The sequence below is a fragment of the Lethenteron reissneri genome, chromosome 1 (assembly GCF_015708825.2).
Source record: "Lethenteron reissneri isolate LAM-NWPU_2019-01 chromosome 1, ASM1570882v1, whole genome shotgun sequence".
NCBI classification, from domain to species: domain Eukaryota; kingdom Metazoa; phylum Chordata; class Hyperoartia; order Petromyzontiformes; family Petromyzontidae; genus Lethenteron; species Lethenteron reissneri.
The window spans coordinates 7,508,278-7,516,820 of NC_083779.1; the positions used below are offsets into that span (position 1 = coordinate 7,508,278).

The window sequence follows — 8,543 nt, forward strand, 5'->3', positions numbered from 1 at the left end:
TGAGATGTTAACTACCTCGCCTGGTCTACAGGAGGTCGTGGGTTCGATACCGACCCTGACGATGCCTATTGCTGTATATGTGGAGTTTGCGTGTCTCTCTCTCATCATCATCACGGTGGCTATGAGATGTTAACTACCTCGCCTGGTACGGAGGAGGGCGTGGGTTCGATCCCAGCTCTGACATCTGCTGCTGTATATTTGGAGTTTGCGTGTCTCTCTCTCATCATCATCACGGTGGCTATGAGATTTTGACCACCTCGCCTGGTACGGAGGAGGGCGTGGGTTCGATCCCAGCTCTGACATCTGCTGCTGTATATTTGGAGTTTGCGTGTCTCTCTCATCATCATCATCACGGTGGCTATGAGATGTTAACTACCTCGCCTGGTCTACAGGAGGTCGTGGGTTCGATCCCGATCCTGAAGATGCCTACTGCTGTATATTTGGAGTTTGCGTGTCTCTCTCATCATCATCATCATCACGGTGGCTATGAGATGTTAACTACCTCGCCTGGTCTACAGGAGGTCGTGGGTTCGATCCCGACCCTGACGATGCCTGCTGCTGTATATTTGGAGTTTGCGTCTCTCTCTCTCTCCCCCGTGGTTTGCGTGGATTTTTTCTCTCGGGTTCTCCATTTTTTCCCCTCCACATTTAGAAACAACATCACACGTTTACATTATTTGGCTGCTACGAATATCCCCGTGTTGATGATTATGATGATAAGCCGTACTTCGTTAAGCTATCAATTTTGGCCAGGTAGCTTTGGAAAAAAGAACTGCATCGCTCAAATGGGCCTCACCTGGTAAAATAGAACAAAAATCGCTCAGCTTTTAGTTTACTTTTAACTATCCAGAGCCCAGGCATATTGCTGGTATCATAGGCCTTGACCAGGTCAAGAAAGCAGAGATGTAGGTCTTGTTGGAATTCCATACGCCTCTGCTGTAGCAGAGGGACAGATTATGGCATCCGTGCAGGACCGCCCTTTCCTGAAACCGCATTGGGGCTCCGCAAGCCTCTCCTCAGCGTGCTGCCTAAATCAGAGATGCACAGAGTCCCGTTAGTATCCCCTAAGGAGGACGCGGCGTCCGTGCAGGATCAGCCCGGCCTGAAACCACACCGGGTCTCCGCAAGCCTCTCGTCAGAGAGCATCTGAATAGAGGCTTGCATCTGCCTGGGCATTTTGTGTCACCAAAGCACCCTCCACCCCCCACCATCCTCCACTCCCCTCCCCTCATGATAGTGATGGGGCAGTTGTGGAGGGAGCGAAGGAATTGTCCCGTGCCTGGGCATAGGCCTCGGCAAAAAGGGTAAATTACCTTACCTTGCCGAGGCCTACCTGGGCAATGGGGCTCACAACCGCCTCCGCTTGGGGAGACCCAGGTCATCGGCTGCTGCCGTGACACCACGGCAGAGGTCGCAACCGGGTACCCCCCGATACCCGTACCCTACCCGATACCCGTACCCTACCCGATACCCGTACCCTACCCGATACCCGTACCCTACCCGATACCCGCACCCTACCCGATACCCGTACCCTACCCGATACCCGCACCCTACCCGATACCCGCACCCTACCCGATACCCGCACCCTACCCGATACCCGTACCCTACCCGATACCCGCACCCTACCCGATACCCGCACCCTACCCGATACCGGTAACCTACCCGATACCCGCACCCTACCCGATACCCGCACCCTACCCGATACCCGTACCCTACCCGATACCCGCACCCTACCCGATACCCGCACCCTACCCGATACCCGTACCCTACCCGATACCCGTACCCTACCCGATACCCGCACCCTACCCGATACCCGCACCCTACCCGATACCCGTACCCTACCCGATACCCGCACCCTACCCGATACCCGCACCCTACCCGATACCGGTAACCTACCCGATACCCGCACCCTACCCGATACCCGCACCCTACCCGATACCCGTACCCTACCCGATACCCGTACCCTACCCGATACCCGGCTACCCGTACCCGGCCGGGTACGGGTATGGGTACGGGTAGCCGTTTGTGACCCTGGTGCGGCCGAGTACGGCTACGGGTAAGGAATCAAAACCCGTTTGCGACCTCTGCGCCACGGGGGAAGATGCCGCACCCGTGGGTCCATCCGTCTGTGCAAGTCTCGGGGTGTCTGGGGTTAAGTCGATTGATTTCTGTGTAAATCACGGATATGGGTCGCTGTGTGAGTCTGTGGGGGTCTCTGTGCGAGTCTGTGGGTCTCTGTGTGAATCTGTGTCTCTGTGTGAGTGTGTGGGTCTCTGTGTGAGTCTGTGTGTCTCTATGTGAGTCTCTGTGAGGTCTCTATGTGAGTATGTGGGTCTCAGTGTGACTCTGTGGGTCTCTATGCGAGTCTGTGGATCTTTGTGTGAGTCTGTGGGTCTCTGTGTGAGTCTGTGGGTCTATGTGTGAGTCTGTGGGTCTCTGTGTGAGTCTGTGGGTCTCTGTGTGAATCTGTGTCTCTGTGTGAGTCTGTGGGTCTCTGTGTGAATCTGTGTGTCTCTGTGTGAGTGTGTGGGTCTCTGTGTGAGTCTGTGGGTCTCTGTGTGAGTCTGTGGGTCTATGTGTGAGTCTGTGGGTCTCTGTGTGAATCTGTGTCTCTGTGTGAGTCTGTGGGTCTCTGTGTGAATCTGTGTGTCTCTGTGTGAGTGTGTGGGTCTCTGTGTGAGTCTGTGGGTCTCTGTGTGAGTCTGTGTGGTCTCTGTGTGAGTGTGTGGGTCTATGTGTGAGTCTGTGGGTCTATGTGTGAGTCTGTGGGTCTATGTGTGAGCCTGTGGGTCTCTGTGTGAGTCTGTGGGGGTCTCTGTGTGAATCTGTGGGTCTCTGTGTGAGTCTGTGGGTCTCTGTGCGTTCCCCATATCGCCTCAAACCGACTTTGGTAGCGCAGCGGTTTCCGCGCTGTGCTTCGAACCCGGAGACCCGAGTTCAATTCCCGCTCACGGCCACCACCAGCACCACCAATGAACCGGTCCTGGGCCTCCACTAGCCTCAAACGAGTACCTGCTGCGGTGCGCAGTAAACATCGCCACTGGGGAGACAAAGGCGGCCGGGCGTGGCGCTGGCCACCCACCCCCTCGTGTGCCACCGTGCCGGCCTTCATATGCGCTGCCACTCGCTAACAGCACTTGCCCCGGCAGTCTATTACAGGCTACACGGGGGATCTTTGTCTCTGTCGTTCCGTCTGGAGGTGACAGCTAAGATTCATCTCTCTTGCCCCCCTCATCCTCGCTCCGCGTTCCGCGCTCCGCTCCGCGTTATAAATTTTGCGATGCCGTGTTCCGCGTTTTTCCTTTTTATTATTTCCTACCCCCCCCCCCCGCGCTCGGACATGTCTCTGAAAATCGCTTCTCAAAGCAACAGTGATTTATACAGCTTTCTCTCTCTCTAGCTCTCTAACTCTCTCTGGAGCTCTCTCTCTAGCTCTCTCTCTCTCCATAGCTCTCTCTCTATAGCTCTCTAACTCTCTCTGTAGCTCTCTCTCTAGCTCTCTAACTCTCTCCATAGCTCCATCTCTATAGCTCTCTCTCTCTAGATCTCTAACTTATTCTCTTTTTTTTACGATCAGTGGAAACAAGAAGATGGTCGGTGTAGTCGGCACTTTGCTTCGTTCATCATTTCGTAATTTGTTTTTTAATTCTTTTTAATAACTTTGCTTTATGTAAACCCCCACCTCTCGCTCACTCTCCCGCTCACTCTCTCGCTCACTCCCTCGCTCACCCTCTCGCTCACCCTCTCGCTCACCCTCTCGCTCACCCTCTCGCTCACCCTCTCGCTCACCCTCTCGCTCACCCTCTCGCTCACCCTCTCGCTCTCCCGCTCGCTCTCCCGCTCGCCCTCCCGCTCGCCCTCCCGCTCGCCCTCCCGCTCGCCCTCCCGCTCGCCCTCCCGCTCGCCCTCCCGCTCGCCCTCCCGCTCGCCCTCCCGCTCGCCCTCCCGCTCGCCCTCCCGCTCGCCCTCCCGCTCGCCCTCCCGCTCGCCCTCCCGCTCGCCCTCCCGCTCGCCCTCCCGCTCGCCCTCCCGCTCGCCCTCCCGCTCGCCCTCCCGCTCGCCCTCCCGCTCGCCCTCCCGCTCGCCCTCTCGCTCACTCTCTCGTTCTGCACGCAGCCCTTCTCGCAGTCCAACGGCCTCCGACGGGTAGCTCATAACTGCTGTTCTCTCTTTCCATCTCTCTCGCCAGCTCTGTTGGACTCTCCCTCATGTTTCTCTCTCCCTCGTGTTCTCTATCTCTCTCCAGCTCTCTTCATCATGCTCACCTCACCTGACCCCACCGCTCTCTCCTCTCCCTCTACCCTCCCAGTTCCCAACCAAAGCCCCACTACTCCCATCTCTTTCGCTCTGCATCTTGCTCCATTTCCTCGAAGCTCTTCCTCTGGAGTTTCACTCTCCCCACCTCTCCCCACCTCTCTCTATCTCTCTCCATCTCATGCACGCTCTTTCTCTCCCCTGCATCTCCTAAACTCTGTCTCTTTGTGAATATATGGGTCCAAGTGTGAGTCTATGGGTGTCTGTGTGTGTCTATGGGTCTCTGTGTGAGTCTGTGTGTCTCTGTGTGAGTCTCTGGGTCTCTGTGTGAGTCTACAGGTCTCTGTGTGAGTCTATAGGTCTCTGTGTGAGTCTATGGGTCTCAGTGTGATTCTATGGGTCTCTACATTAGTCTATAGATCTCTGTGCGAATCAGGGGGTTTCTTTGCGAGTCTATGGTTATATATGTGAGTCTATAGATACGTGTGAGTCTATGGGTCTCTGTGTAAGTCTATGTGTCTCTGTGAATCTATGGGTCTCTGTGTGAGTCTATGGGTCTCCAGTGTGAGTATATGGGTCTCTCTCTGTGTGAGTCTATGGCTCTCTGTGTGAGTCTATGACTCTGTATGAGTCTATAGTTCTCTGTGTGAGTCTATGGGTCTCTGTGTGAGTCTATGGGTCTCTGTGTGAGTCTATGACTCTGTATGAGTCTATAGTTCTCTGTGTGAGTCTATGCGTCTCTGTGTGAGTCTATGGCTCTCTGTGTGATCTATGACTCTGTGTGAGTCTATGGGTCTCTGTGTGAGTCTACGGGACTCTGTGGGAGTCTACGGGACTCTGTGTGAGTCTATGGGTCTCTGTGTGAGTCTATGGGTCTCTGTGTGAGTCTACGGGACTGTGTGAGTCTATGGGTCTCCAGTGTGAATCTAAACTTCTCTTCTCCGTGCGTGGTGAAACGTCATCACTGCTGTGACGATGCCACCACCACCAGCACCACCTCCTCCTGCGTGTTTGTGAATCGGGCATCGAGTCTCCGTTACCAGTCCCGTGGTTCTGTTCCGGGTGGTTGAACCACAGTCTCGGCACACTGCCCGGAGGAATCCGATGAGCTGTAAAGCTCAGTCGGGCCCCCCCGCCCCCAGCCAAAGTTGTTAACACGGAAAAAACCGGTAGACGATTTTCATAATCCGTTCGGGGTGACGGTGGTGGTGGATGTGTGTGTGGATGTGTGTGGGGTGTGTGTGGGTGTGGGTGTGTGGGTTTGTGTGGGTGTGTGGGGGGGGTGTGGGTGTGTGGGGGGTGTGTGTGGGTGTGTGTGTGTGTGGGGGGGTGTGTGTGTGTGTGGGGGGTGTGTGTGGGTGTGTGGGTTTGTGTGGGTGTGTGGGGGGTGTGTGTGTGGGGGGGGGTGTGTGTGTGTGTGGGTGTGTGTGTGGGTGTGTGTGTGTGTGGGGGGTGTGTGGATGTGTGGGGTGTGTGTGGGGGGAGTGTGTGCGTGTGTGGGTTTGTGTGGGTGTGTGTGGGTGTGTGGATGTGTGTGGGGTGTGTGTGGGGGGGTGTGGGGGGGTGTGTGGGTGTGTGGGTGTGTGGATGTGTGTGTGTGGGTGTGTGTGTGTGGGTTTGTGTGTGTGTGGGTTTGTACGGGTGTGTGGGGGGTGTGTGGGTGTGTGTGTGGGTGTGTGGGTTTGTGCGAGTGTGTGGGTGTGTGGGGGGTGTGTGTGGGTGTGTGTGTGTGTGGGTGTGTGTGGGTGTGTGTGTGTGGGTGTGTGTGTGGGTTTGCTGGCGTTCTCGAAGGAAATTCCTGAGAGTTTGGTAACCGCCGAGGTCTTATTCATACGCTTTGGGTTTATCGGTAAAGTCACGTGGATAGTTTCAAATAAAACTATTCGAACAGCGACGAGTGGTCACCGTGTCACGCGCGTTCAGATGCGCTTCTGCGGCCGTCTGGAACGCTCCTCCGCCATGAGGAGGCTACTGGAGCCCCTGACGGTCTGCTGCTGTAGATTTGGAGTTCGCGTCTCTCTCTCTCTGTCTCCCTCTCCGCTGTCGTTGCATTGATTGGGGCCCCACGGTGGCTAGACGTCAACTACCTCGCCTGCTATACGGGAGGTCGTGGGCTCTACCCCGACCCAAGCGCCTGTATGTTTGGAGTTTGCGTGGATCTTTTCCGCGGGTCCTCCGGGTTTTTCTCTCTACATTTGGAGAATCAACGTCGTATTTCGGCTGCTTGTCCAAATGTCCACGTGATGACGACGACGACGGTGGTGGTGGTGATGACGATGAGCCACTTCGTTGAGCTATCATTTGTGGTGACCGGGTCGCGTCTGAAAAATGTTCTGCGTAGCTCAGTGGGGGCCTTGCCTGGTTAAGTAAAAGAGAGTTTCGTTTCTAGTTTAGTTTCATGCTGCTGCTGTGGTGGTGCTGCTGCTGCTGCCGGGGTACTGACCGCGAGATAATTACCGCTGCTGCTGCTGCTGCTTTGGCTATGACGCGAACCGTCTACTTATGCTAAGAGGGAGTGGGTGAGTGAGTGGGTGGGTGAGTGGGTGGGTGAGTGAGTAGCTGAGTGGATGAGTGGTGAGTGAGTGAGTGATTGGTTGAGCGAGCGAGTAAGTAGGTGCGTGAGTGGGTGAGTGCGTAGTTGAGCGGGTGGGTAAGCGGGTGGGTGAGTGGGTGAGTGGGTGGGTGGGTGAGTGGGTGGGTGAGTGAGTAGCTGACTGGATGAGTGGTGAGTGAGTGAGTGATTGGTTGAGCGAGCGAGTAAGTAGGTGCGTGAGTTGGTGAGTGCGTAGTTGAGCCGCTGGGTAAGCGGGTGGGTGGGTGGGTGAGTGGGTGGGTGGGTGAGTGGGTAAGTAAGTGGGTGAGTGAATGAGTGGGTGAGTGAGTGAGTAGCTGACTGGATGAGTGGTGAGTGAGTGAGTGGTTGAGCGAGCGAGTAAGTGGGTGCGAGAGTGGGTGAGTGCGTAGTTGAGCGGCTGGGTAAGCGGGTGGGTGAGTGGGTGAGTAAGTGGGTGAGTGAGTGGGTAAATCGGCCTTCCGTGCCCCCTGCCGGTTCTGTTTTGTTTCCTGGCTTTCCATACAAGGTGGTGTCGCATTGGTGGCATCGTACGGATGAGATGCGTAAGACGCCGAGGTGGGGGAAGGAGTAGGAAGAGGAGGGGGGGCGGAGGAGGGAGGAGGAGGAGGGGGGAGGAAGAGGGGGGAGGAGGAGGAGGGGGGGGGGGGGGGAGGAGGAGGAGGGGGGGAGGAGGGGGGGAGGAGGAGGGGGAACGTTTCGTAAACTCCACTCGGCTCTCAGAGCTTCCTCACCGCCACCACAACCACCACAACCACCACAACCAACACCACCACAACCACCACAACCACCACAACCACCACCACAACCACCACAACCACCACAACCACCACCACCACCACCACAACCACCACAACCACCACAACCACAACCACCACCACAACCACCACCACCACAACCACCACAACCACCACAACCACCACCACCACAACCACCACCACCACAACCACTACCACCACAACCACCACAACCACCACCACAACCACCACAACCACCACAACCACCACTACCACAACCACCACAACCACCACAACCACCACCTCTTCAAGAGTTGTGAAGTGGCACTGTTGAAGGTCGAGCGCCTGGCTGCACAAAGAGGTTTGCTGAGCGACTTGGGGCGGTGGTGGCGGTGGTGGTGGCAGTGGTGGTGGAAGTGGTTGGAGGTGGTGGCGGTGGTGGTGGAAGTGGTTGGAGGTGGTGGTGTTGGTGGTGGAAGTGGTTGGAGGTGGTGGAAGTGGTTGGAGGTGGTGGCGGTGGTGGTGGAAGTGGTTGGAGGTGGTGGTGTTGGTGGTGGAAGTGGTTGGAGGTGGTGGAAGTGGTTGGAGGTGGTGGCGGTGGTGGTGGAAGTGGTTGGAGGTGGTGGTGTTGGTGGTGGGAAGTGGTTGGAGGTGGTGGAAGTGGTTGGAGGTGGTGGCGGTGGTGGTGGAAGTGGTTGGAGGTGGTGGTGTTGGTGGTGGAAGTGGTTGGAGGTGGATGGAAGTGGTTGGAGGTGGTGGTGTTGGTGGTGGAAGTGGTTGGAGGTGGTGGAGGTGGAAAGTGGTTGGTGGTGGTAGTGGTTGGAGGTGGTGGTATTGGTGGTGGTATTGGTGGTGGAAGTTGTTTTGAGGTGGTGGAGGTGGTGGAGATGGTGGAGATGGTGGAGGAGGTGGAGGTGGTGGAGGTGGTGGTGGAAGTTGTTGGAGGTAGTGGCGATGGTGGCCAACAGGCCTGGCACTTG

At 56.4% G+C, this 8,543-nt stretch overlaps 1 protein-coding gene across 1 annotated transcript in view; it reads right to left on the minus strand.

The window, feature by feature from the left end:
* The window catches only part of FAH (fumarylacetoacetate hydrolase), a 31,575-nt gene that overhangs the window by 1,890 nt on the left and 21,142 nt on the right, over positions 1-8,543 (minus strand). The window lies entirely within an intron of this gene.